This window comes from Gallinula chloropus, assembly GCF_964237585.1.
Source record: "Gallinula chloropus genome assembly, chromosome: 2".
NCBI lineage: Eukaryota > Metazoa > Chordata > Aves > Gruiformes > Rallidae > Gallinula > Gallinula chloropus.
Genome location: NC_140086.1, coordinates 5591981 through 5619624, shown reverse-complemented (window position 1 = coordinate 5619624; position 27644 = coordinate 5591981). Strand labels below are relative to the sequence as shown.

The window sequence follows — 27644 nt, the reverse complement described above, 5'->3', positions numbered from 1 at the left end:
CCTATGCTAAACCATATCCCTACGAACCTCATCTACCCAGCTTTTAAACACATCCAGGGATGGTGACTCAACCCCCTCCCTGGGCAGCCTGTTCCAAGGCCTGACAACTCTTTCAGTGAAGAATTTTTTCCTAACATCTAATCTGAACATGATCAATAATAATTAACACCTGATTGGAAGTTAAGATAATACAAACAGTTCACCTAGAAACTGTTACCTAAAAAAAGAGATAGGTACTGAACACAAATTCCAAGTAGACTTCTGTCCTTCATTCTTGAATAAAAAGACACCATGTAATGCTATATTTCTTTTTGTTTTTCAATAGGAGTAATCACACCTCAACTACATATGAAACAAACTGTGTGTACCTAAGGAGTTAGAAAATCTGTATCACTGGTGCTTACAGTCATTAACACTACTTCAATTTCCAGTCCCACATCTCTTCTATCATTAAATATAACCACAAGGAATCACATGTGTAAAACACTGAGTTATTACATCAGATGCTACCATTTTTCACCAAAGTAGTAACAAAACGCTTCACCTATCCTATAAGAAAAACAGCTCAGTGGCTCAAAGAGAAAAAAACCCTATTTTCTATTTTTGGATGGAAGATGTTACATTCTATTTTAGGTAGGAAATTTCAGCAGGCATGCTATTTACTTACAAAATGGGAAAGGATGTTGCCAAAAGAACAAAACTCACTGCTTCTGAAAGTTTCACAGCAAGAATCTGCTCTGATTCCACACCTAGTTAAATAGAATTATTCTGAACAAATTAGGCAGGTCAGTAATTTCTGATGAATTTTCCTTTTCATAAATCAAATGATAAATTATTTTGCCATTGTTCTCTGTTTTCTAGAAAGCAGTTAATGTCCAAAGATACCAGTTTTGTTTTTCAAGGGTAATAGAATCTATTTCCTGACAACAATGAGCATACACAACAATTTGATAAATTGGAGGGAAGGAAGAACCAATCTTTCTGAAGGAACAGTAATTCAACTCATCTATTCTCTTAAATTAATAGAGTGCCATAGAAACCTTTTCTATTCACTTGAATGAATGGTTATTAGAGAAATTACTGAAATTCCTGTAACCCCCATTGTGTACAAATTTAAACCAAACTTTGCCTCATCTAAGCTGGGTAGTCCTGCAACACCATGTTGCCCTAGCTAGTAACACACCAGAAATTGTCCTGTTGCATTGCATTGAGCTTGCAAAGCCTCAGGACTGAGGCTCATCCAGCTTGCCCCAAGCTCTTCTTGACCTTGTTTCAACTTTCTTTTATGAAGTTGACCTGTAGCATTTATTTCTCCATTCAGGATACTATGTCTAATTTGTTTTACTTTTGTTGGTTTTATACAGTTTGGGGTTTTTTTTTATGCAGTTTTATACAGACAGTTGTAAGAAGTAATTAGTCTTTGCAGAAGAGGATATTTATGAATAAGGTATTAATTCATAAATTAATCAGATCCCCCCTGAGTCTTCTTTTCTCAAGGCTGAACAGCACCAGTTCATTCAGCCTTTCCTCATAGGGAAGATGCTTCAGGCCCTTAAACATCTCTCTAGCCTCCTCTGGTCTCTCTCCAGGAGATCCCTGTCCCTTTTATACCAGGGAGCCCAGAACTGGGCAAAACACTCCAGGTGGGGTCTGACCAGGGCAGAGTAGAGGGGGAGGATCACCTCCTTTGACCTGCTGGCCATGCTCCTCCTGATGCTCCCCAGGATCCCATTGTCTCTCTCAGCCACCAGGGCACACTGCTGGCTCATGGCCAACCTGTCATCAACCAGGACCCCCAGGTCCTTCTCCACAGAGCTCTTCTCCAGCAGGTCATCCCCCAGCCTGTACTGATTCAAACGGTTGTTCCTTCACAGGTACAAGACTCTCCACTTGCTTTTGTTGAACCTCATCTGGTTTCTCCCTGCCCAGCTCTGCAGCCTGTCCAGGTCTCTCTGGATGGCAGCGCAGTGTCCTGCGTGTCAGCCACTCCTCCCAGCTTTGTATCATCATGTACTTGCTGAGGGTGGATGCTATTCCCTCATCAAGGCTGTCAATGAAGATGTTAAACAAGACTGGACTTGTTACCAGGATGTCATGGGAGACAGTATCAAAAGCCTTGCTGAAGTGAAGGTACTGCTGAGCAGGTCCAAATCTTAAAACACATCCTCCCACGCTGCCTTTCTTAGTGGACTTAACTTTATCCATGATTTTTCTCCCCTTCTCTCCCCAAGGTGTCACAGGGGGAGACAAGGAATGGGGGTTTCAGTCAGTTCCTCACGAGTTGTTTGCCTTCTTAGCTGGGGGGGGGGGGGGTGGAGGAGGGTATTCGTCACACTCTTCCCCTGCTCCAGCATGGGATCCCACCCACAGGAGACAGTCCTTCACGAACTTCTCCAACATGAGTTCTTTCCCACAGGGTTTCAGCTCTTCCTCAGCTGCCCCAACATGGGTCACTTCTGTGGGATGCAGTCAGCTTTCCCAAGAAGCTCTTTCTGCTTCCTGCAGAAGCCACCCCTGCAGCCCCCCTCCTCCACCAGAACCTTGCCATGCAAGACCACAACAAGTCCACACTAAAACAGAAGAGTGACCTCCTAGGAGAGCATACAGCCCCAGATTACACTGAGAAAGGTCAGAAAAATGAGACTCTTGATCCAAAAATGACTGTGTTAAGCCAATGGGTCTTCCACCTTCCCCAGGAATACTTACGTAAAGGAATTCCAGCTCACAAAAGATACTAGCCAAGTCAATCCCAATGAAGGGCACTTTTACAATAAGGGAAAAGTCTATTCAAAATCTATCTCCTGTTTGACTCAAGTTGAACCACTCCAAGCATTTGCTCTTACTAGCAGCCTATTCATGTACTAAGGCATCAGCATCCCACTGTAACAGGTAAGTCTCTCTCAATAAGAGGGATTTAGCACAAGCTTCATTCAAACTGTCACATCCAAACCACTACATATCATGTAAGATTTTGTAATTAGAACATTCAACACAAAATGCAGGGTAAAAAAATCAGTTCTCAGAACTCTTACAATATAAAGATTCATACAGATTCTCAGTAGAATGTGAGAAGAATCTTTCTCCAACTGTATGTAGCTACACATACATAACTTCATGTAATATATTACTGAATAGAAGCAAACCCATCCCCTAGTTCATATTAAATAATAGTGGTTGATTTTTTATTCCACCTTCAATTTAAAACCAAAAAATTGGAACACTGGAAAACCTAGTTAGGCAGAAAACTCAAACAGATTTCTGCAAGTAAACACACTCAAATGCTTGACTTAAGCTCTCACCTAAATAAACATCTTCAGAAGTAGCACATTTTCAAGCATGTGTTAAATAGAAACAGCAGCAGCCAATTTTCAATTTTAAATGAAAAAATTTGTAAACTTGTTTAGAAAGAAGTAAATTAAGAACTGACAAAAATGACAGCTGAAGGTAGAACAGTCACAGTATTATTTTTCTAAATATAAATCAAGTAAGACTGAAATACCTTCTTTCATTTATAAAAACAAGTTGTATTTTTCTTTTTTTAAATCTACCTACTTGTGTACAATCTTAACTGGCATTAATCAGTTTAAAATTATTTCTCATAAGTCTGAATTAATTAATTTTATATTGCAATTTCCAAGTTCTTTCTAGCTTATGTGGTTCGGAACATCAGCTATACATCAGAAAACTAAAAGTACTGACACATGTCTTTAATGACAGTAGAATTTTCCAGAGAATATACCATATATCACAAAAAGGAAGGAACACAGTAAGCAAAACACTCCAGTTACTAAGCAGGTAACCTTCATTAGTATCACTCCACAATTCAGTAGCTCCAAAGCTCCTTGCTACACACCTAAGCGCTGGGCTCAACCATACCTACTGGAAGCCCATAAAGCTTTGTTTTCTTCAGGCTTTTTTCTGCTGTGTTGTTGCATTTTTATATAATCAATCTTACAAACATTTAAGTCACTAAGGGAAAGTGTAAGTGTAGAACACAAAGTCTTACAGGTGTACCCTGGGTACTAAATCAATTGAGGTATTTTACTTCTCTTCTGTAATGGCATCTAAGAAACAGAATCTTTCTGAGCACTTTTCCATATTACCTAGTCTGACTATTCCCAAATTGTTTTGGTGCTTTATTTTTTTCAGGGGTTTGGGGTTTTTTTTTGGTATATGTTATTGAAATGCTAGTGTAGAAACTTGTAAAGGCCCTAAAACTAGTAATTACAATCCTTTCCATTGCAATTATTTAACACCTGATAGATCAATTACTTCCAACAGAAGCATAAATGTGTCTGCTAAAGATCTCTCTCCTCTATTATTTCTAGTTTTCCCCACCATTTCACGGTCAAACCTCCTACACATGCACATACACATGCCATTTATTTAAATTAAGTACTGCTGTATGTGCTATATGAAAACCAAACTTACTTTCCACACAATACGAGCAAATCCCCAAATGAAACTTTTGCATGTATTTGTGACAGAAGTTTTGTCATTCACAATTCAATCCATCTTGAGCCACTAAATTAATATTTGACATTCCTCTTTGGGTTATATCTAAATTCCTTCCTTTAAATACTACCTTCATAATAGGAATAATTTACACAAGGACATAAGATGCAATTCCAAGTAGGTAGCAAATCTTTTCAGTTCCCAGCAGCCATTTCTCTAGAGTCATCTCTTTAAATCTACCACAATTTGGTGGTAGGACAGGTAACCTGCAGGTTTCAAAGCACAGTGACTCTGGGTATCCTTTAAGGTTTGGGTTGGCTTTTATAATAGAACCATAGAATGGTCTGGGTTGGAAGGGACCCCAAGGATCATAGCACTCCAACCCCCTGCCACAGGCAGGGACACCAACCTCCAGGCCTGGAGCTACACAAGGTTGCCCAGGGCCCCATCCAACCTGGCCTTGAACAGCTCCAGGGACAGGGCATCCACCACCTCTCTGGGCAGCCTGTTCCAGCCCCTTACCACTCTCTCTGTAAAAAATTTCTCCCTAATATCTAATCTAAACCTTCCCTCCTTTAGCTTCACTCCATTCCTCTTTGTCCTGCCACTGTCTGCCCTTTTAAAAAGTTGATTCCCCTCCTGTTCCTCTGCTCCCTTCAGGGACTGGAAGGCTGTAATGAGGTCCCCCCACAACCTTCTCTTCTCTAGACTGAACAAGCCCAGCTCCCTCAGCCTCTCTCGTAGGGGAAGAAGTAATACTTGAGGTCTTAGTCTTGGCTACCTTGAAGCCAAGCAGCTGAGTTAATATCCACATGCCTTTATCACCTATTGTCATTAATTCTTCTCCTAACGTGAACTCAGCTCTATCTGAAACCATGAAATAGTGGAAAACAGAAATCTATTAAAAATGAAACTATTATCTTTACGGGAAAATTTGGGGAAATTTCAATTTGGTGATCTATTAAGAGGCTTCTCTTTCACTCAGACTTCCTTAAAAACCACGGATTCCTGTGAGGGGGGAAAAAAAATCAACAGAAGTTGCTGGGATGCTGTGATAATTTAAGCTGAATTTTATCCAAACAGCATATGAGTTTTGGTAGGACATAAGGATTAATGAATTTAACACTTGCCAAGACTGCCACAACACTGAAATATCCTCTTGAATTAATTTCAGAACAGGTGTATCAGTACATTTTCAAGAATGAGCACTGACATACACATCATTTCTAATGAGATTGCTTTTGAAAGGCCAGTGACATAAACAGACACAGTGATCTATGGGTGCATTGACATTTTTAATGTGATATCATTATCACAACAGGGATACAGAACTATGTAAGTTTCAGAGGTATAACCTTTTCTTCCAAGTTCCTAAATGAAACCTTTTCTTCTAAATTCCTAAATGAAAAATTAAAGGAAAAATGAAGACATACCCAAAGCAAGTAAACAAAATTAGGCAATTGGAGGGGTGGAACTGTTCACAGTTCAGATGTGTTTACTTGCAGTTAAAGAATTTTGTTTAAATTGCAGGTAAAAACCTCTAGCTGCAGAAACATCTTAATTCTTTCTATGAGATGTTAGATTTCATTTTATGGCTTGAATATTAATTAAAAATGCAGGGTAGCAATTTGCAATGGATTATATGATCATAAACTGATAGAAAGACCTAAAAAAGTATTAGTAGCAAGGAATTAGGGGGATTCCTGAAAGAGAGAGAGAGAAAAAAAGGAATAAAAAAAAATAACGGCAATGAGAGCTGTTTTAAACAACCAACAGATTGCCATAGGATATAAAGGGAAAGGCAATTAACATTCAGGGGCAGGTAATAGTCAGATTTCAGGGTTTTTCCTGTTTATTTTGTCTGCAGCTGTAGCTAATAACACTGTAATTCACTGCTACTGAGTTAACCTGGAAAAAGCAGGTTCATACCCCAAGGGAATGGAATGAAGCTGTGACAGGGGAGGTTTAGGTTGGATGTTAGGAAGAGGTTCTGTACTGAGAGGGTGGTCAGGCACTGGCACAGGCTTCCCAGGGAAGTGGTCACAGCACCGAGCTGGACTGATCTCAAGAACCCTCTGGGCAATGTACTCAGTCCCATGCTCTGACTTGGCTGGGTCAGTGTGGAGCCAGGAGTTGGACAAAATGTTCCTTATGGATCCCTTCCAACTCAGAAGATTCTCTGAACCAAGGATAATCACACAACAAAACAGTATCTGAACTGAATACAATAAGTACATGAGAAGCATCATCCTACACTGTTAGTTCAACAAGGAAGGTGTATCCTTGCCTCATCAGACAAATTGCTTTGCACAAATTAGAAACTATGTACACACTGGAGTCAATTTATGGAGCAAAACTCAAGCTGTAACCCAATTTAGCGTGACAATAACCAGAAAACCCTTCCTTATTCTTTGATCCCTCATGTCTTCACCTTAAAATTCATTTAACAGTAGACTTCACTCAATCCATATTCCTTTCAGTTCAGAATTCCCAAATAACCTCAGCTCCCAGAAAGCCCAGCTGCTTCTCATACCCTACACTGAAAATCCCCATTTGATATTCTCCACAACTCCAGTCAACCACTCCAGTTCTGAACCTGTTCCTCAGGAATCAACGCTGCAGGGAAACCTGTGGAGTAACTCTGTGACTGTAGTGTATAGTTCTTATTTAATTGCTTTCAAATTCAGACAGAGCCCAGAACAAAATACACAGACAAAACTGCAAGGAAATGTATTCCCAGTTAAACAGAGGATAGTATGGAAATCTCTATTAAAAAAGTCTGCTAGTATTCTTCAAGGTTTTCCCAATTAATAAATTAACAATAAAAGATAAGCCAGAGAGCTATTCACAGAGAGAAATATGGAAAAAAATCAGTTTATGCTGTATAATGAACTACAATTGAATGCTTATTTAATGGTTAGAAAAATAAAGGCCCACCACAAAAAAAAGTAGCCACAGGAAGGTGAAGGAATAAATTCTTAAAACATAGGAACATGGTGATAAAAAATATAACATACCTTCCTTTAAAGGAGAAATACAGCAGGAAGGAACAAAAAAAAGACGTTAGAGAAGCTGTGAAATTGTGGTGAGATGCAGCACTGCAAGATATTCATCTGTCAATCCATCACATTTGTTTAGGTTAGTCCAAGACTAACACTTCAGCACGGCTGACAAAATTGTAATGAAGCGTTTCACTAGAGTGGAGACTTTAACCATTTAAGCAACAAAGCACTAACAGCCCTTCATTTTCCAGCTTTTTGAGTTCTTCTTTTCAGCTTCTTCAAAAACAAAGGCTTCTCTTGTCTCTAAGAGCAAATTTATAAAGGACATTTCCCATTGTTTTCCTAATCCTCTGACCTAGAGGTTTTGATTTCCAAAAGCAAGTTCACCTTTTATAAACTTCAGACTGTCTGCAGGGAAAGCAGACTGAAGAGTAACTGAACACTCTCCTCTCTTTCCTTGCACACACAAAAAGACTTTCTCTTCTGAAGGGAAGTAAATCCTCATTCACTGACTTGTAAATTTTTGCTTTTTTAGTCCTTTTTTTTGCAGGGAAATGAGCCTGATAATGTTACATTCACCAGATCAAACAGTTCTTACTAGTGTTAATCTGTGGGGGGAAAAATGGGAGGAAAAAAACCCAACCAAACAAAAAAAACCCAAAACACAAAGAAACAAACAAAAAATACCCCAAACAACAAAAAAACAAACAAACCCCAAACTTTTGATAAAGAAAATATAGTTTTCACCTATAGTACTGAGTAAGTGAAAACTTTAAAGACATTAACTTACCTTTTTTTTTAAATTAGGATGTCAAAAACTTCTATAGGCAAATTTAAGTACAGCCCCTATTTTGGTGATTCTCAACCACCTCACATTTGAGTATATTCAAAAACATGATCAAGAGTGAATTGCGAACCTCAAACTGAATGGGCTCATGTTGTAGCCTTGTAGAACATACACACCATGAGTATTTTGAAACAGGAAGATTTTGCTGAGCCAAGAAAGGAAGGGAAAAATTAAGCTGCAAAAGGATAATGTATTATGGTCTCAATTATACTCTGACTTCTTGTACATATCCTTAAAGAGCCTAATGTTCATCCCATTTGATTTTCACTCTGAGTAAGATGGCAAGCCTGCAAGCTGAACAAATGATGAAAAGAGAACATGAGCTGAGCCTTACTAACTTTCACACATCAGTCTAGTACAAGGTACTCAACAGATGGCAAGATTCCTGAAAAAGAAAGGCAGGGTTTTGTACATGGCAAAGCACTTCAGAGAGTAGAAAATACTATGAGAGATGAGACCAAAAAAACCTCCAAAAGGCAGAAAAGCTTCAAACAGCTTATTATAAAAATACTAACCTACCAAGCAAAGACAATTCTAGAAACTGCTAGATAGATGCTAGTGTTACACAGAAAGAAAATACTAAGGGAAAAGATAATCTGAAATTACAAACAGAAAATCGTAGATATAGAAGTGGCAGAAGATACTTCCACATCAACAACATAGCTCTTGCTCTTCCATGTATTCTTTGTACATGGGAGACATTGATACAGGTATCAAAATAGATCTAGGCCATTTCTTCTGTCCCTGGACAGTAGTAATTATGACAGCTCTTCCCTGTTATGAAGGAGAAATGGAGCTATAACGGAGCTATTTCAGGATACTGCTGTCAGGTTCTGGTATCATTTCCCATACATTCCTCCCTGGAGCGGGCTGGATCAGAGAAGCATCTGTAAAGTTTGTCCAGAACGCAGAAGGTGTTTTTCTCACAATGCAAAAATCTTAAGTTGATATTTTGATTCCTCCTCCCTTTCTCTTTCAGCCAGCATCACCTAGAAGCTTGTTCTTGGAATGTAAATACCTTTATCTTACGCCTTACTGTTCCAGGATTCAAGGCCACTAGGAGAGCTTAGTGTGACATATATGCAGGGCCCAGCCTGGCACAGCTCAGTGTCTTGCTTCATGATGTTGTGTCATAGAATCATAGAAGCATAAAATGTCTTAGGCTGGAAGGGACCTTTAGAGGTCATGTAGTCCAACTGCAAGTAAATAGGGACATCTTCATTAGATCAGGCATTCAGAGCCCATCAAGCCTGACCTTGAGTATCTCCAGGAATGGGGCCTCCACCACATCTCTGAGCAACCTGTGCCAGTGATCCACCACCCTCACAGTGAAGAATCTTTTCCTAATATCCAAACTAAATCTCCCTTTTTCGCATTTAAAACCATCACCCCTTGTCCTATTGCTACATGCTCTTGTGAACAATTCTTCCCCAGCTTTCTTACAGGGACTTTTCAGGTATTGGAAGGCCACTACAATGGGGGTTGTCTCAACCCAGGTGCAGGACCCTGCACTTGGCTTTGTTGAACCTCATGAGCTTCACCTGGGCCCACTTCTCCAGCCTGCCCAGGTCCCTCTGGATGGCATCCTGTCTCTCCAGAAAATTAACTTCACCACTCATCTTGGTGTCATCAGCAAATTTGCTGAGGGTGCACTCAATTCCACTGTCAATATCATTAAACAACACTTTTCAAATGTCATGGAGAGTGACTTGGCAACTACATCAGCCAATTCCTTCAGAATTCTGGGATGCATCTCATCAGGTCTTGTGCATGTTCAGGTTCCTGAGATGGTCATGAACCTTGTCTTCACTTACAGTGGGAGGGACTATGTATCCCTGGTCCCCATCTTGCAGGCCCTCAACTCAAGAGAGAGGTCACCAGTGAAGACTGAGGCAAAAAACTTGTTGAGAACCTCAGCCTTTTCCTCATCTGTTGTCACAAGTTCACCATTAACGCTCATTGAGGGGGTACACTTTCTTTATCCTTCCTTTTCTAGTTCATGTACCTGTAGATGCCCTTGTTTTTCTTGGCATCCCTTGCCAAATTCAGCTCCAAATGTAATTACCTCTAATTTTGAGGGGCATACAAGGTCCCCTGCATACAGTATATAAAGAGACAATGTCCACATACTCACTGTCACTCTTTTAAATTCAAATCTCAAGTGTTTGAAAAAATAAGCACTCAAAAAAATGCTACTAGGTACCATTAGAAATGGTTTCCACTGGTTACACTGTTACTGTGACTTACACATCCACAGGACTCACCTTTTACAACAGGGACTTTTCAAAGTGAGTGACTTTCACAGAAGAGGTAAGGTAAGCAGAGCTGCCACTTCACTAGCATCTGAGGATTAGGTTTTTGGTTCATGTGGATTTGGCTTTTTCCTCCACAAAAATCAGCCAGTTATTTAGTTAAATGCACAGTAGTAAGTGCTCAAATTTGGGGACAGCTATTTCTTTTCCTCAAATGACTTCCTTAAGTTGAACAGGAAGCACTCTGAGCAATACTCACTGTGGCATAAAACATAATTCAATTTGTACTTTTAATACTATTAGTACTATTATTGGCACTATTAATTTATCAATTAAAAACCTAATGATCACCTAACATTTCAATTCCATTCCATCTAGACCAGGAGATAACACTTGGATACCATGGATAAAGAACAGTTACAATTCAATCAAGCTATTTTACTCCTTTTGTAGTAGAAAAATTATCCAAGTGAAGGTATGCATTATAGCTGCATGCAAGTACCATTACAAAAGAAACCCAAAAGGTTAGTTTCAGAACCACAATATTAAAAAACATTCATTAAAATCTGTAAAAATTTGAAGCTGTACAAGAGATACAGCCTGAATAGGGAAACCAAGACTGAGCTGTATAATAGTGCTGGAAAAGTAGCAGCCTCTCTCCTTATTTGATATCTCTGTCATAAACAAAAGCTCAAAACTCAAAAAATAATTGTTCTCATGTGAGCTCACTTACAATAAGTAGGTAAAAGATACCTAAGACAGAAGGCCCTTTACTTGCTTCAAAACCCAGCGGTGGAAACTGAAAGTGGACAAATTAAGGCTAATGTAAAATGCACTCTTGAATGACATGAGCATGTCACCATTAAAGTAACTGCTATAAGGATGCAGAATGTTTTCTGCCACTGAAATATTTTATTCAAATTGAATGACTTCCAAAACTGTTGTTTCAGCTCAGAATCCTTGGCTGGATGTTCAAACTTCTGAGGTAAATTTATCAGAATCAGATTAGACGGTTCATCAGTAGGAAGTTTTCACCAAGGCTACAAGAAGGGATTTACAGCATCCATATCACATTCCATCTTTTTGTGTTTCATCTCATTCAAGCTCAGGAAGAGGGTTTGGATTGACCACAGCACTGCACTGACCAACCAGGCACAACAGAAATTAACACAGAAGAATTAAAGGAAATTAACATAGATAATTACCTTTAGGAAACAAGGGGCAATGGGCAAGATCTAGAAATGGCTTTTGGAAGAAGTATCAAGCAGAGAAAACCTATTTTGAATTTCTCAGCAGTGAAGAATGTGGGATTTTAGACTTCTTTTTTTTATTTTTAGGTTCTTAAGAAAGAGGATTACATCACCTGTTTCTCACCCTAGTTACTGTAAGGAACATTTGGTGGTTATATCAAAAATGCTCCTAACTGTACATCCTGTGCAATCTTGGACAAGTCACTCATTGTTCTGGACCGTCAGCCACTACATCAAATGGCAGCAATAGTAATAAAATTGTCTATAATTGCACAGTGTCTTACAAAAATAGAGTGGAGTTTTATGGAATGCCTTAATCCTAATAAAGTTACTTGTGCAGTATTTGAAATGTACTGCTCAGTTTGATGGTCATTTTACCCAAAGATATAACTGAAAGTAAAGTTAATAAAACTTAAATAAACTAGCCACTGCCTCCTTGCTCCTAATGATCACTTTATTAAAAAACATGCATTTTAATTGCTTGTCACTTGTCTTTTCCTCTTCCTTAGGCCTGTTTCAGCTAAATCAATAATATGTTTTAAGAGTCCCGGGTTTAAAATTAGTTAAGTCATTATGAGTTCTGCACTTTACAAATATAATTTCAGAAAAACTATACCTAACAGCTACAGGGAGTTGATGCACACCCAAGTCACTTAACAGCAATATTTATACTAATACATCATCAAACTACAGATCTCTGAGTCAATGGGCAGAGAAAATATTCCAGGCACAAACAACATGCATCAATGTGCAAAAGATTAATTTTCACCCAATAACAGATTTAGTACTTTCCCCTTACACCTTCCAGCATCGGAGAACAAGATTTTTAATCCATTTAAACACAGTAAAATTAGAAATTTATTTTACTATACATTTACACCTACAGAAAAATCAGGTCTAAAGCAATCATAGAGAAAAATCTATTTGACCAACACCTCTACATTCCTGCACTTTCCCTCTTCATATAAGAATTTTTTCATCAGCTGTTTTTCTTCTCTCACATCATCAGTCACTGCAATATATAGCAAGAACAGCAGTTTAATGACAATGCAGAGAAACCAAACAGTTTTGTAAAATGGTCAACAAAATATGAGTTATAACTTGGATCTATTTCTTGTAATACAGTATTTCAACCTGCATTTATTCATTATTATTTCATTTCCTGGGAATTTCAGGCATGGAAAGCCAAATTTGTCCTACTCACCCAAACAAAGAGTCAGCCTTCAACACCAATCAATGAGAAGGTCAGCACAACATTATTCTTAGTACTGTACTAAGATATATAAGTCTGCATTAAACTTGGGATATTGTGCCTCTTTTCACTGATAGCAGTACAGAGCTTTAAACAACTCAATAAAATTTGAATTCTCTAAAGCAATCCCTCAGTGAGAATATTAGTCCAAGCCATCTTACTAAAAAAATTGCCCACTATAATGTTTAAAACTTGCTTTACCCCATAAACAGTAAATGTAGGCCTCGGTGTGATGATTACCCAGTCATTTCCCTAGATGAAATGAAGTTGGTAAAGTAGATTCTGATTTGCCCTTTCAAAAATGGCTTGGCATCAATTACAGCTATCACATTCTGTCTTTCCAATTTCTTCTGTGGAAAACTACCACACTTGACCTACTCTTTTGAAGTCCCCACAGTGTTACATTACTAAACTTCATTCTCTTTCTCATACTCTTGGGGAAGGCAGCTATTAAGAATGCCACTTTTAGCTAACCAGGAGATCTAAAGTTTGAAGGTTATTCTTTTTTATTAAGATGCACTTTACCTCCTTTGGCTAGTTGCCCAAAAACCAGAATAAATCTCCATGCATACCTATGATCTGTGCTTGTGATGAAGAAATCATGAATACTTCAAGAAGAATGTTTTCTGAACACATAAGAAACTGAACTTGCTTGCAGATGTTCTTTATTTTCAAATTTAGAGACAATAACTGATCTCTATATTTTAAAAAGAACAGAATAAACCTGAGCAATTTCAAACTAATCAAGGATATGCTGCTAAGCAAGTCCTGTAAATGGCATTTATGAAGCTGGTGAAGGGTCTTGGGCACAAGTCCTATGAGGAACAGCTGAGGGAGCTGGGGCTTTTTAGTCTTGAGAAAAGGAGGATGAGGGGAGACCTCATTGCTCTCTAAAACTACCTGCAAGGCAGTTGCAGAGATGTTGGGGTTGGTCCCTTCTCTCTAGTGGCAAGCAACAGGATGAGAGGAAACGGATTGAAATTGCACCAGGGGAGATTTAGGTTAGATAACAGGAAAAATTTCTTTACTGAAAGGGTTGACAAACATTGGAATAGGCTGCCCAGGGAGATGGTGGAGTCACCATCCCTGGAGCTATTTAAAAGGCGTAGAGATGATGTATATATATGACATGATCTGGATATGGACTAGTCAGGGTTAGGCTATGGTTGGACTTGATGATCTAAAGGGTCTCTTCCAACCTAGGTGACTCCAGGATTCTAGGATGCAATTCTTGCACAGTGTCAAAAATGATATTACATTTATGGAGTTACTGTTCCAGTTACTGTAATTCAGAGAGCGTGCCTCCTCTCACAAACTTCTCTTCTGAAGAACACATCATTCTTATCCTCAATGACTGTTTACAAGCTCAGTTGGTTAACTCTATCACATCAGAATGATTTCTTGAGGTTGGCCATTCATTATTGTTTCAGGGGAAGATTTATAACAGTAATACAACATCATTATTAGGAAATATAATGTATGTCACAGTGCTGCATGTAAACTTACATTTCTGACTAAAGCACTCAGGAGTTCGAAACATTATTTCTTCCAGGGCTATAACAAAGTAGTGTACCTTATTTTCAGGGGCAAAACATGAGGCAAAGAGTATACAAAGAAGTAAACCAGACATGAGTATTTATTCGGTATGTGATTTGCCTACTATGTTGTCTACTAGGCTCTACAGTTACAAACTAACTGCTATGACGATAAGGACCAAGAGACCTTAGTATAGAGTTATAAATTAAAATCTGCAAAATGAAAAGAGAATAAATGGAGGAAGAAGAGAGTGAATTAAGCTGCAGGTGAAAGGCAAGCTGAAGAAGTGCAGATGGAATGTCCTTAGTGGTTCTAAGGCACTTAGAGAACTGCATGAATTCAATTATGGTAAAACAAAAATTGCCGAAGGATGTTCTAAGAATATTAATTGCAGTACAGAACATTTAAAATTATTAAGATTTTAGTATCTTGCTAAAAGTGAAACCACAGCCATGAATTTCAGTTAACTTGCATGAAACTACTTACAAAAGTAAAGCTACTAAACAGAATGTATAGATACTCAATTCGGGACAATTTTGTCACAGACAGTAGCAAGAGGATTTTGAAACAGATGAAATAACAGTAGTTTCAAAATGAAATAAAAAGCATGATTCTCCCTATTCCTCTATTCTCCCTATTCTCTCACTTTACAGAAAAGAATAACCCAAATCCCTAAAATTACTTTTAACACTATTCAGCTCTTCTCCAACTGCTTGACGCGAGATACACATTATGTTGAAACTCTTATCTTACATTGTGGAACATTCTCTTCTATGCACAGATCTAAAGATTTGAATAAAATTTTCTCTGATACTGTTCATTAAATGGCATTACCTTGCCCTAAGTTTCAGCAACAATGCCTCCTTAAGGGACGTTACAATTACCTGAGGTACGACAGCACTGAGATGAGACTCCCTGCATTTAATTTCACATCTGTTGCAATAAAATCTTGATTATGCTTTCAAAACCACATGAACAATTTCACTGGATCAATTCCTGTAGGCACTAGGGAACCTTCCAGCTGATCAAAGCTGCCCTCTCACTTGGTTTTCCCTGTTCTATTTTATGGTGCATTTCAGCTTTTGCCACCACGGCTTCCCACCAGAGCAGTTGTCTTCCTCAGCCAATTCCACGCTTCTGGTTAAGTTAAAGCACTAGAAATGATCACCATGAGTCTAGTAAAAATGAGCACAGCAAAAATTCTGTGTTTATCAATACCCATAAATTAGATGGATGAAAATATCGCACAAATCTTTGTAAGACTGAAGTGTGGAAATACATATGGCAAAAAAAAGCTAACATAACATGCAGATTATCTATTGTAATTGAAATCTAAATATCAAGTGCTTGAAAGAGTCTCTACTTACAACAGAATCACTAGGTTGGAAAAGACATCTGAAATTATAAAGTCCAACTGTGCCTTTCCTCTACTAAACTATATCCCTAAGTACCTGGTCTACCAATCTTTTAAATACATCCAGGGTTGGTGACTCAACCATGTCCCTGGGCAGTCTGTTCCAGTGCCCAATAACCCTTTCAGTGAAAAACTTTTTTCTAATGTCTAATCTGAACCTGCCCTGGTGCAGTTTGAGGCCATTCCCCTTTGTCCTATCACATGTTGCTTGAGTGACAAGACCAACTCCCTCCTCTCTACAACCTCCTTCCAGGTAGCTGTAGAGAGCAGTAAGGTCTCCCCTCAGCCTTCTCTTCTCCAGGCTAAACAACAACAGTTCTCCCAGCCACTCCTCCTAAGGTTTCCTCTCCAGCCCCTTCACCAGCTTGGCTGCCCTTCTCTGGACACACTCCAGGACCTCCATGTCTTACTGTAGTGAGGGGCTCAAAACTGAACACAGTGTTCAAGGTGCAGTCTCACCAATGCTGAGTACAGGGGCACAATCACCTCCCTAGACCTACTGGCCATGCTGTTTTTGATACAAGCCAGGATGCCATTGGCCTTCTTGGCCACCTGGGCACACTGCTGGCTCATGTTCAATCAGCAGTCACACAACACCCTCAGGTCCTTTTCTGCTAGACAGCTCTCCAGCCACTCTTCCCCAAACCTGTATCACTGCATGGTGTTGTGCCAGCCTTTTCCACATTTCCATGTAAGTCATTCTGGAAGAATTCTTATGTTGCAGAGTAAGATATTCTGTACTTAGGGGTAAAAAAGATCTTTTAAATATTACCTACAGCTTTTTTCAAAAGCATAATTACAACCTCTCTGTCCAGAACCTGCTACAACTGAACATGAGTCAGTTAAGAACTGGAAGACATGTAGTCAATTAAGGTATAGCAGTATGAATAAGATAAGCACCGTTGAAAGACAGGGTTTATTAGCTGAAGCATAGCATGATACCAAATATGCTACAGGGCTTCTGATTCTGTCCTGGAAAATACACTCTCATTTTAGGAGCACGTACAATGAACGAAAATCTACCTGCAGAGATGAAAAATCACTTTAAATTAGACATTTAAATCAAATTCAAAGTGTGAGCAGGGAGGCTGAGTACCAGTGAAAGGCAGTTCATAGTTGTGAACTAAGTCTAGTAAGTAGAACAACTCTTCAGAAGGCTGATCAACTATGTTCTTAACTCAGCACTGAAACATTCTCCGTTTGGCAGAAGCAATCATGAGGGCTACCTCAGTATCTCTTGGCTGCCAGAGGATCATTATCAAGAGTAGTAAAAAAAAAGTAAAGAGATTGAGAAACAAACAAATAAGGCACTTGAAATTGTCATTTTTGGCCTAAACCCCATGTATGACCTCCCTCATCTGCTCTCATTAAGAGAGGAAAAGTAAACATGCAAGAACTGTAAGAGCCAAACTGAAGTAGATATATCTGGAGGTATCCTGAATTTGTAACACTTGACCATGTGGCACACAGCAGTATATATTCCAAGAGCTCTAGGCTACAGATGATCTCAGTCCTCTGGAAGAGCTGTTGTAAGGAAACGTAACATCCAATACAAGCAGAGCATTGAGACAAACATCTCCATTTCTAATCATCCTTAAAATTTCTTACAGAGCTGACTGGACTTTCACCACCTTATTCTAAAGGTTTGTTCCAGCTGTCATGCTGCTTCAAGTTACCACCTCATCAATTCTTCCCATAAATCCTTCTTTTTTTTATCCATTACTTCTCCAGCCTAGTCACTTTCCCCACCACATTTTCCTTTGCCTTCTGTAGAGCAGATAGCCTCCTACATAACACCACCTTAATTTTCTGCTTTCTTACCATAATGTCATTAAGGAAGCAACCACCTACTGCTGTATTACTTAGAGCACTTCTTAGGTATTACCATGATAGACTATACAAAGTAATAGACAACCTCATAGTATCCCCATCCACAAATGGGTTCATCTATAGTTACCTTCCAAGTTGCAACAGCTGCTCAGAGGAAAGTCCTTTTATCTGAAATGGACCACTCTGAACACAGGTAACATGTATATATATGAATTATATTTTACTCAAATGCAGTCTGGCAAGCTGATGAAAAACTACCAGAAATTGTTCAAGAGATACTGACATTTCCTAACTATAGCAATGGAATTTTACCATAGTTGGGTAACAAGGTCAGTGATGGCCCATGGATCACTCCCTGAGGAAAGAAACCCGTGACTGAAGTCTGTTACTGTTCACATACACTCTGTTCATTGTGTTGATATTAACTTTAATTTTTCTTTGTTCAACTTCAGGTAAGAAAGACAGATGAAGTGTGGATTATATAGTAGATAGTTCCTGCTCAAACTACCCTTGATAAAATCTTTGTTTGGATATAAGTAGACTATCATCACTTCTTTACTGAGTGACAACGAAAAAAGTTTTGAGAAAACAAAGCTGTCGACAGGCAGATATAGACCTGCAAAAAGTGTTTCTATCTCTAGAACAGGAACATTTTTTCGTGCTTTTTTTATGTCAAATAAAGTGGCAAAAATAGGAATTATCTTAAGTTGTAAAACATGCTGAATTTAAATTTCGGCTACTGCAGTGATATTACTGAATGTAAAATACCAGATGAGATGAATGAATTGAATTTATTCAGATCCAGAGGGAGCAGCAAATTTATTCTCTTGGCTCTAGAGAACAGCTTTACTAAAATATTTTCATCATGTTCTGAAGTACTATCCTCTCTAGGGTACAACAGTGTGTCCACTTCTTGATGGAACAATTCACAGAAGAGGAATCACAGAATCACAGAATCACAGAATCTTAGGGGTTGGAAGGGACCTCAAGAGATCATCGGGTCCAACCCCCCTGCCAAAGCAGGCTCCCTATCTCATATTACACAGATAGGCATCCAGACGAGACTTGAATATCTCCAGAGAAGGAGACTCAACCACCTCCCTGGGCAGCCTATTCCACTGCTCCGTCACCCTCACTGTGAAAAAGTTCTTCCGCATGTTGGTGCGGAACTTCCTATGCTCCAGCTTACAGCCATTGCCCCTAGTCCTGTCCCCACAGACCACTGAAAACGGGCTGGCCAAATCCCCCTGCGTCCCAAGTCTAAGATATTTATAAACACTAATTAGGTCTCCCCTAAGCCTTCTTTTCTCCAGGCTGAACAGACCCAGCTTACTCAGCCTTTCCTCATATGGGAGATGTTCCAGGCCCCTAATCATCTTCGTGGCCCTTCTCTGGACTCTCTCCAGGAGATCCCTGTCTTTTTTATACCATGGAGCCCAGAACTGGACACAGTACTCCAGGTGGGGCCTGACCAACGCAGAGTAGAGGGGGAGGATCACTTCCTTCGACCTGCTGGACATACTCTTCCTGATGCATCCCAGGATCCCATTGGCTCTCTTCGCCACCAGTGCGCACTGCTGGCTCATAGCCAACCTGTCATCAACCAGGATCCCCAGGTCCTTCTCCACAGAGCTCCTTTCCAGCAGGTCATCCCCCAGCCTGTACTGATACAGTCGGTTGTTCCTCCCCAGGTGCAAGACTTTACACTTGCTCTTGTTGAACCTCATCTGGTTTCTCCCAGCCCAGCTCTCCAGCCTGTCAAGGTCTCGCTGGATGGCAGCGCAGTGTTCCTGCGTGTCAGCCAATCCTCCCAGCTTTGTATCATCGGCGTACTTGCTGAGGGTGGATGCTATACCCTCATCAAGATCGTCAATGAAGATATTAAACAGGACTGGACCCAACACCGAGCCCTGGGGAACACCGCTAGTCACAGGCCTCCATTCAGATTCTACTCCACTGATCACGACCCTCTGAGCCCGGTCCGACAGCCAGTTCTCGACCCACCTCACTGTCCACTCATCTAACCCTTGTTCCCTCAGCTTCTCTATCAGGATGTCGTGGGAGACAGTGTCGAAAGCTTTGCTAAAGTCAAGGTAGACGACATCCACTGCTCTCCCTCCCTCCACCCAGTTGGTGATGACATCATAGAAGGCTATGAGATTGGTCGAGCACGATTTCCCCTTGGTGAATCCATGCTGACTACTCCTCATAACCTTCTTCTCTTCCAGTTGTTTGGAGATGGCATCCAAAACAAACTGTTCCATCACCTTTCCAGGGACAGAAGTGAGGCTGACTGGCCTGTAGTTACTGGGATCCTCCTTCTTGCCTTTTTTAAAGACTGGAGTCACATTGGCTATTCTCCAATCTTCAGGCACTTCTCCTGTAGTCCAGGACCTATTGAAGATGATAGAGAGTGGCTCCGCAATCACCTCCGCCAGTTCTCTCAGCACACGTGGGTGTATCCCATCTGGACCCATGGATTTGTGTGCATCCAATCCTTTGAGTCGCTCCTGGACTACCCCTACCTCAACTAGAGGTGAGCCGTTCATTCCCCAACCACTGCTACTTTCGTCTGGTATCTGTGGGTCCCGAGAAGCCTTCGGAGTAAAGACCGAGGCAAAGAAGGCATTCAGTATCTCCACCTTCTCATCATCTCCCGTTACCAAGATACCCGCCTCATTTAACAAGGGACCTACATTATCCCTGGTTATCCTTTTACTATTCACATACCTGAAAAAACTCTTTTTATTATCTTTTATGTCCCTTGCCAGCTTAATTTCTAAGCAGGCTTTAGCCCTCCTAGTTGCATCCCTGCAGGCCCTGGCAACATCCTTATATTCATCCCACGATCCCAGACCCTGTTTCCACAGTTTATAGGTCTTCTGCTTCCCTTTGAGTTTACTTAAAAGCTCCCTGCTTATCCACGCAGGTCTTCTACCTCTCCTTCCCGATTTCTTACTCAAAGGGATGCACCTATACTGTGCTTGGAAGAAGAGCTGTTTGAATGTTAGCCAGCTCTCACAGGCTCCCATTCCTTCAAACAGAGCAGCCCAAGGGATAGCCCCTATTTGATTTCGGAGGAGATCAAAGTTAGCTCTTCCAAAATTCAGGGTAGCTGTCCTACTTTTTGGCTTGCCTCTTCCACTCAGGATCTTGAACTCGATCATTTCATGGTCACTTTGTCCTAAGCTGCCCCCGACCTTCACCTCCCTAAAGAGCCCATCCTTGTTAGTGAAAACAAGGTCCAGCACCCGCCCTCTCCTCGTAGGTTCCTGCACCATCTGTATCAGGAAGTTGTCTTCTATATGCCGCAGAAATTGCCTGGACTGCATACGACTGGCCGTATTGCTTGCCCAGCAAATATCTGGGTAATTGAAATCCCCCATAATGACCAGCGCCTGCGATCTTGAGGCTACTTCCAATTGCTTGAAAAATGCACTGTCAACCCACTCCTCTTGATCAGGGGGCCTGTAGTACACGCCCACGACTACATCACACATACTGGCCTGCCTTTTAATTCTTACCCACAAGCTCTCGACAAGTGGTTCGTCCCTACCCAGCTGGAGGTCAATACACTCTAGGTGCTCTCTAACATAAAGAGCAACTCCTCCACCTCGTCTCCCTAGCCTATCTTTCCTAAAAAGCACGTAGCCATCCATGGTAGCATGCCAGTCATCCAGGCTGTCCCACCACGTCTCAGTGATTGCAATGAGATCGTGGCCCTGTGACCGCACAAAGATCTCCAATTCTTCTTGTTTGTTCCCCATGCTACGTGCGAACAGGAATGGTGAGCAGAAATGGCACTGGATAGGCAGGTAAATGTCTATAGAACCAAAAAGCACTTAAAGGAATAAAAGCAATGACAAACTGGGCAGGGAAAGAAAGTTAAGAGTGTTTAGACCCAGACTACTCAAAAACTGCAAGCTTTCATTCAAAGCCAGATCACAATCCAATTTTAACAGGCATGTATCAATTACCAAGAATCCTGGGGTGTCTCCTGCTTTTAGAGCAACTCTACTTTTATGATCCACTTTATCTCATTTGAAGCTGCAATTCTTGGCCAGGAAGGAAATAAAAAAACACCTTGCTGACCTGGCAAAGGTTGCTTTGGTTCATGGCTTCAATCCAAGCAGACTTCAAGAAGTACGACTGGCTTTCCTGCACCTACCTTAACATGTTAATTATATATATATATATATATATATATATATATATATGTAATATTGATAGAAATTAACTTGTGAAGTAAAAAGCTTGTTTAGGATTTTTTATCTTCTCCATTACAGGCTTCAAAGTTATTAGGGAAACAGAGACAGCAACTTCTGTCTTCCTTTTTTTATCTTCATAAGACTTGATATGTTTAACACTGAAGGAGAACTCAAGGCCAAACAATTTACAAGCACAGTACTGAGTTCCAAAATAGGACAGTGTGGACATGGAACATCTAACTTGTGTTAATATGCTTGTGCCTAAGATGTCACTCCTAAAAACATATTTAGTCAATCAAAAAGGAAAGTGTATTTCAATTGTGCTCCGTAGATTCAACCTTCCCACTAACTTCAGCAGGATCCAGAATTATTGAGAGAAAAAATCCAACTTGAACTGTTTATTAGCTTAAAGTTAGAATAGACTAAAAATTTACAACTAGAAGGAGTTTGAGCTTAAAGCATCCACAAATTCAAGTTTATCCAGGTCAAAGGAGGTGATCCTCCCCCTCTACTCTGCCCTGGTCAGGCCCCACCTGGAGTATTGTGTCCAGTTCTGGGCTCCCTGGTATAGAAAAGACAGGGATCTCCTGGAGAGAGTCCAGTGGAGGCTACAAAGATGATTAAAGGACTGGAACATCTCCTCTTTGAGGAAGGCTGAGGGAGCTGGGGTCATTCAGCCTTGAGAAAAGAAGACTAAGGGGGGACCTTATTAATGTTTATAAACATCTTAAGCATGGGATGCAGGGGGAAATGGCCAGCCCCTTTTCAGTGGTCTGTGGGGACAGGACAAGGGGCAATGGCTGCAAGTTGGAGCACAGGAAGTTCCACACCAACATGCGGAAAAACTTTTTCCCAGTGAGGGCTACAGAGCCCTGGGACAGGCTGCCCAGGGAGGTGTGGAGTCTCCTTCTCTGGAGATATTCAAGACCCATCTGGATGCCTGTCTGTGCAATATGAGCTGGGGAGCTGCTTTGACAGGGGGGTTGGACCTGATGATCTCTTGAGGTCCCATCCAACCCCTACAATTCTATGATTCTATCTCAATTAACGTATGCTGTTAATTACTTTCATAGTAGAAGAGCAGAGCCTGAGAACTGCATGGGAAAAAAAGAAAAACATTAAGGCCTGTACCTCATTGTAATTCACTGCTGACTAAATCAGAAAAGATGGTGTATTAATCTAATTAGCTCTACATACTGTGTTTTAACACTTCCTACCATTTACTGATAATGCAGGAACAGAGTATTTCCATGACTGAGTAGTTCCTCTCCAGTTTATGCAGCTGAATCTCTAGAATTACAGCTCAAGTTCAGAATGCAGAGGCAAATTCTCCTGAACATACAAGTTTCAAAACAAGTAAGTCAGCTGAGGCCCTTGTAAATTCTAAATCAGCCCTCAGTCAATAATCAATGTCTATGTTTAAACTTAAATGGCAACCAAAACCAAAACCAACCAACCAACCAAACAAAAAAATAACCCCAAAATCAAACCACCAACCACCCCACAAAATGCTTTCAAAGTTTTCTTCACCCAAGTAAAAGGCTCCTCTATTTCAACTCTGATTTGGTCTTTTCTCCAGTTAGAGTCATTTCTGAATCCTACAGGATTTATTCTAAAGAAACCATTGGCATTGTCTTGAACCAAAATATCTTGATGAATAATTGTCCTTTTCACCATGTGATGAAAAGGCACTATTGATAAAGAGCAATCACTGTGACTTCAAGGACCACATTTCCACAGATCTGACAGATCGTGAAATCTCAAGTCAATAAGATGTGGCATGAGGTGAAAAAGTGTTTCTTCCACCGCTGAGAAGAACTAGAGTAAGCCAAACAATCTCAGCTTCCAGGCGTGGCAGCCAGTACAGAATTCCCTAGGTTAAAAGCACATTGTTTGCTGAAAGATGACAATATTTGTTTACATTTTCCTCTGCAGCTTTTGCATTAAGACTGAGACTGCTGAATATCTAAACACACTGCAGTGCTACTCAAAAAGTAACAGACCCAGCCTTAAAACAGGCTATTTCCAGTACCAGTATAGCCATGGCAATGCAGAGCTAAGCAGGGACTAACTCGCTCTGCTGCACAGATGCACCCTAGAATGACCAAGGTTTTTAGATAATGCTCACTAAAACCACTTGGTAGTGAACAGCAGAAAAGAGTACATCTGAACATAATATTCTATTCATCTTGAGGGCATAAGCAAACTTTATGATGAGGTCATAAAGCAATTTTTATACTGAATTTATGAGATCATTACAACAGTCACTTCCAGAAGCCAGTGACTGGTTTATTAGAAGACAGCCTGCAGCAAAACTGAAAATGCAGATTGCAAAGAAGTTCAGCTGCAAAACTGGTGATGTCCAGTACGAGATTGGAAGGCAAACAAAGTGGTGGGGGAAGGTTTAAACATTGAGGCTTACAAATATCCAAACAAGGACGTTTGACAATCAGCAACAAGAGAAGCATTGATACACAAATCTTAATTTGAAAAAAAAAGCACCTTTATTGGAAGACTACCTTATGCACAACATACAGGATGGAAAATTAACTACTGCTCCTGAATATTCACAACACACACCTACTGCTAAATCATGAACAAATGACAGCAGAACATACAAAGTGATGATCCTAAGTGATGATTTAAATGCTTAATTGACTCAATTATTTACAATAACTGCCTGATAATTTATTTGGAATTTGTCTGACTTATTTTAAGCTACTAGTGGTTCTTAAAATTTCTTGCAGAGAAGTTGAAAAGAGAAGTTGTAAACAGAAATAAACAGGCAGTAATAAAGAGAAGTAGCAGGCAGCAATGGAAAAAGCTGGGTATAACTCCCTACCACAGAATGACGAGCAGTCAGATGTAATACCATCTAAACAGACAAATGTGATCTTTTCAGTTGTGACAGGTAAATTTCTTCTCATCGTTTGCCCAGTACCAACTATGTATGTCCACATACACAGACACTGTATTATGTTGGTAGTCTTGTGAATCAACAATACTTCTAAGACGTTCTAAATAATTATGAATTTAAGTATTTTTAATCCAGGTAGATAAAATGATTGGCTTCTAGTAGTTTAATTGGGACAAACTGGGAAGAGATTATTGATTATGAGTGTATTAACATGGTAAATAGAAAAGGAAGTTATAGAAATCAACATTTGCCAGAATGGAAATAGCCATGACAGTAAATCACCCTACAGATGGTGATACTTCTCTGTGGGTTTTTTGCTCATCTACAATACACCAATCTTATAAATATTGTGAAAATAAAAGTCATATTTTTCCTTTCATGGATGTTGCCTGCAAATACATGATTGGAATGAGAATTTAAGTAATTAGAAATATAATTTTGTAGACTTTTTTTAATTGGTCGTACAAATCAGGCTCAATACACAGATAAGCAAGGAACCCCCTGGTACCACTGGCATGTGTATTCTCTATTTAACAACAGTTTTCATCACCTGCAAGGCCCTTCCATTACAAAATACCAATTATTTAAAACAAAATTTATTCCATAAATGTAACTACAGAATGAAGCATGTGCATTCCTACCAGACTATTTCACGATACACCACTAAAAATCAAATTCTTGCCTTATAGCCCTACAAAATCCTTGTAATACTATCACATAAGTCACTGTAAACCTGCAACTCCTTGGTTGCCAGGACAACTGGCTGACAAGAAAAAAGTGCACCAAAAGGTTTTTTTCCATATACTCAGTGTAACAAAATTCCGTATTTCAGGATTTTCCCAACAACGCTCCCCTTGCTCTTCCATGAATCATAGAATCAGAGAATACTTTGAGTTGGAAGGGACCTCAAAGATCACCTAGTTACAACCCCCCTGTCACGGACAGGGACACCCTCACTAGACCAGATTGCCCAAAGTCCCATTTAAACTGGCCTAAAACACCTCCAGGAATGAGGCTTCCACAACCTCAGTCAGAAGTGTCTACAGATCAGACATTCTACACAAAGTTCTAAACCTAAAAACTAATGCTGGACACTTTATCCACTTAAATATCAAACTGTTTCCTCAATCATGCTGAGTTATGTTTATGAGCAACTGGGAAATACCTTGCTATGTCATAAAATAAAAACACTGTACTAATTTTATCATTTTTCATGTGATTTCATCATCCTTTTCGCACTGCAGAATCGGAAGATGATCAATTAGCAGTACTAATGGTCAGAAAGCTACATACATAAAAATTAATAGCTTCACCCGTTTATTGATCAAAACCAATTGTAAATAACCTCACTGGGGAGAAAGCAAATTCACACACAAAGCAAGTTACTGAGAAAAGCAAAGCCTATGTTTGCCTCTCAGCCAGAGACATGTTGAGCCAAATGCTGAATTCTGACTGACTGAATTAATGCAGAACAAAGATCCATGTAGTCAATGTATAATATGTATCCAGTTCCCTGGTATAAAACAGACAGGCATCTCCTGGAGAGAGTCCAGAGGAGGGCTATGAAGATGATTAATGGACTGAAGCATCTCCCCTGTAAGGAAAGGCTGAAAGAACTGGGGTTGTTCAGCCTTGAGAAAAGAAGACTGAGAGGGGATCTGATCAATGTCTATAAATGTGTCAAGTGTGGGACACAGAAGGAAATAGCCACTCTTCTCAGTGGTCTGTGGGGATAGGACAAGGGGCAATGGCCTCAAGTTGCAGCACAGGAAGTTCCGCACCAACACATGGAGGAACTTTTTCCCAGTGAGGGTGACAGAGCCCTGGGACAGGCTGCCCAGGGGTTTGTGGAGTCTCCTTCTCTGGAGATATTCAAGACCTGTCTGGATGCCGACCTGTGTGACCTGTCCTAGGGACCCTGCTTTGGCAGGGGGGGTTGGACCTGATGATCTCTGGAGGCCCCATCCAACCCCTATGATTCTGTGATTCTGTGAAAATACCACCAGGCATACAAAACTTTCACTACAGCTATGGAAGAGAACACTGAAGTGCTACAGCTCATCTTTCCCAATCTTTGTTATTTTCATCTTAAATTAGATCTTCTGCAAATCTGGCCAGTATGAAGCTGTTTTTATTTAACTGCTCAAAACAAGAAGTCTACATCTTCAACAGGCAAGATCTTCAACAGAAAAACAAACAGTAACTTACTCCAGGGAAGACTCTCAGTAAGCACAGTGCAGCTTCTACCTACACAAATGCTCTTTCATCCTGCTACTTTTATTTACTTTTCCTTTGGTTCTCTTAGCTATTCTGTTTTACTACTTATGTGAACATCTCTATAAAGATTCCTCCTGGAAGCATGAAGATACGGCTTTGATCCCAAAATGTTTACAAGGTAGAAATCATCCCATATATTTTTATATAAGAAAACCAAGAATTCATACAATTGCACCTTCCTACAGAGTACATAGCATAAGAAAGCAACCAGAGATGAAGAACTAACTGACAGTCCCTTGAGTATAGGAATAACCATCTCTTTACAATTTCTACTGGTAGCCTGATCTTGTTTCAGCTTTTTTGTTTGTTTGTTCTAATATAACAATCCAAACACAAAACATCAAGCTGTTCTGGAAAAACCAACATGGAAATATTTATGAGACAAATAAACCTTTATATTTTTT

The 27644-nt window shown here is 40.0% G+C and overlaps 1 protein-coding gene across 5 annotated transcripts in view; it reads right to left on the bottom strand.

Moving 5' to 3' along the window:
- The window catches only part of TRAPPC9 (trafficking protein particle complex subunit 9), a gene marked incomplete at its 5' end in the record, with an annotated part of 523282 nt that overhangs the window by 388599 nt on the left and 107039 nt on the right, over positions 1-27644 (bottom strand). The gene's annotated exons all lie outside the window — the stretch shown is intronic.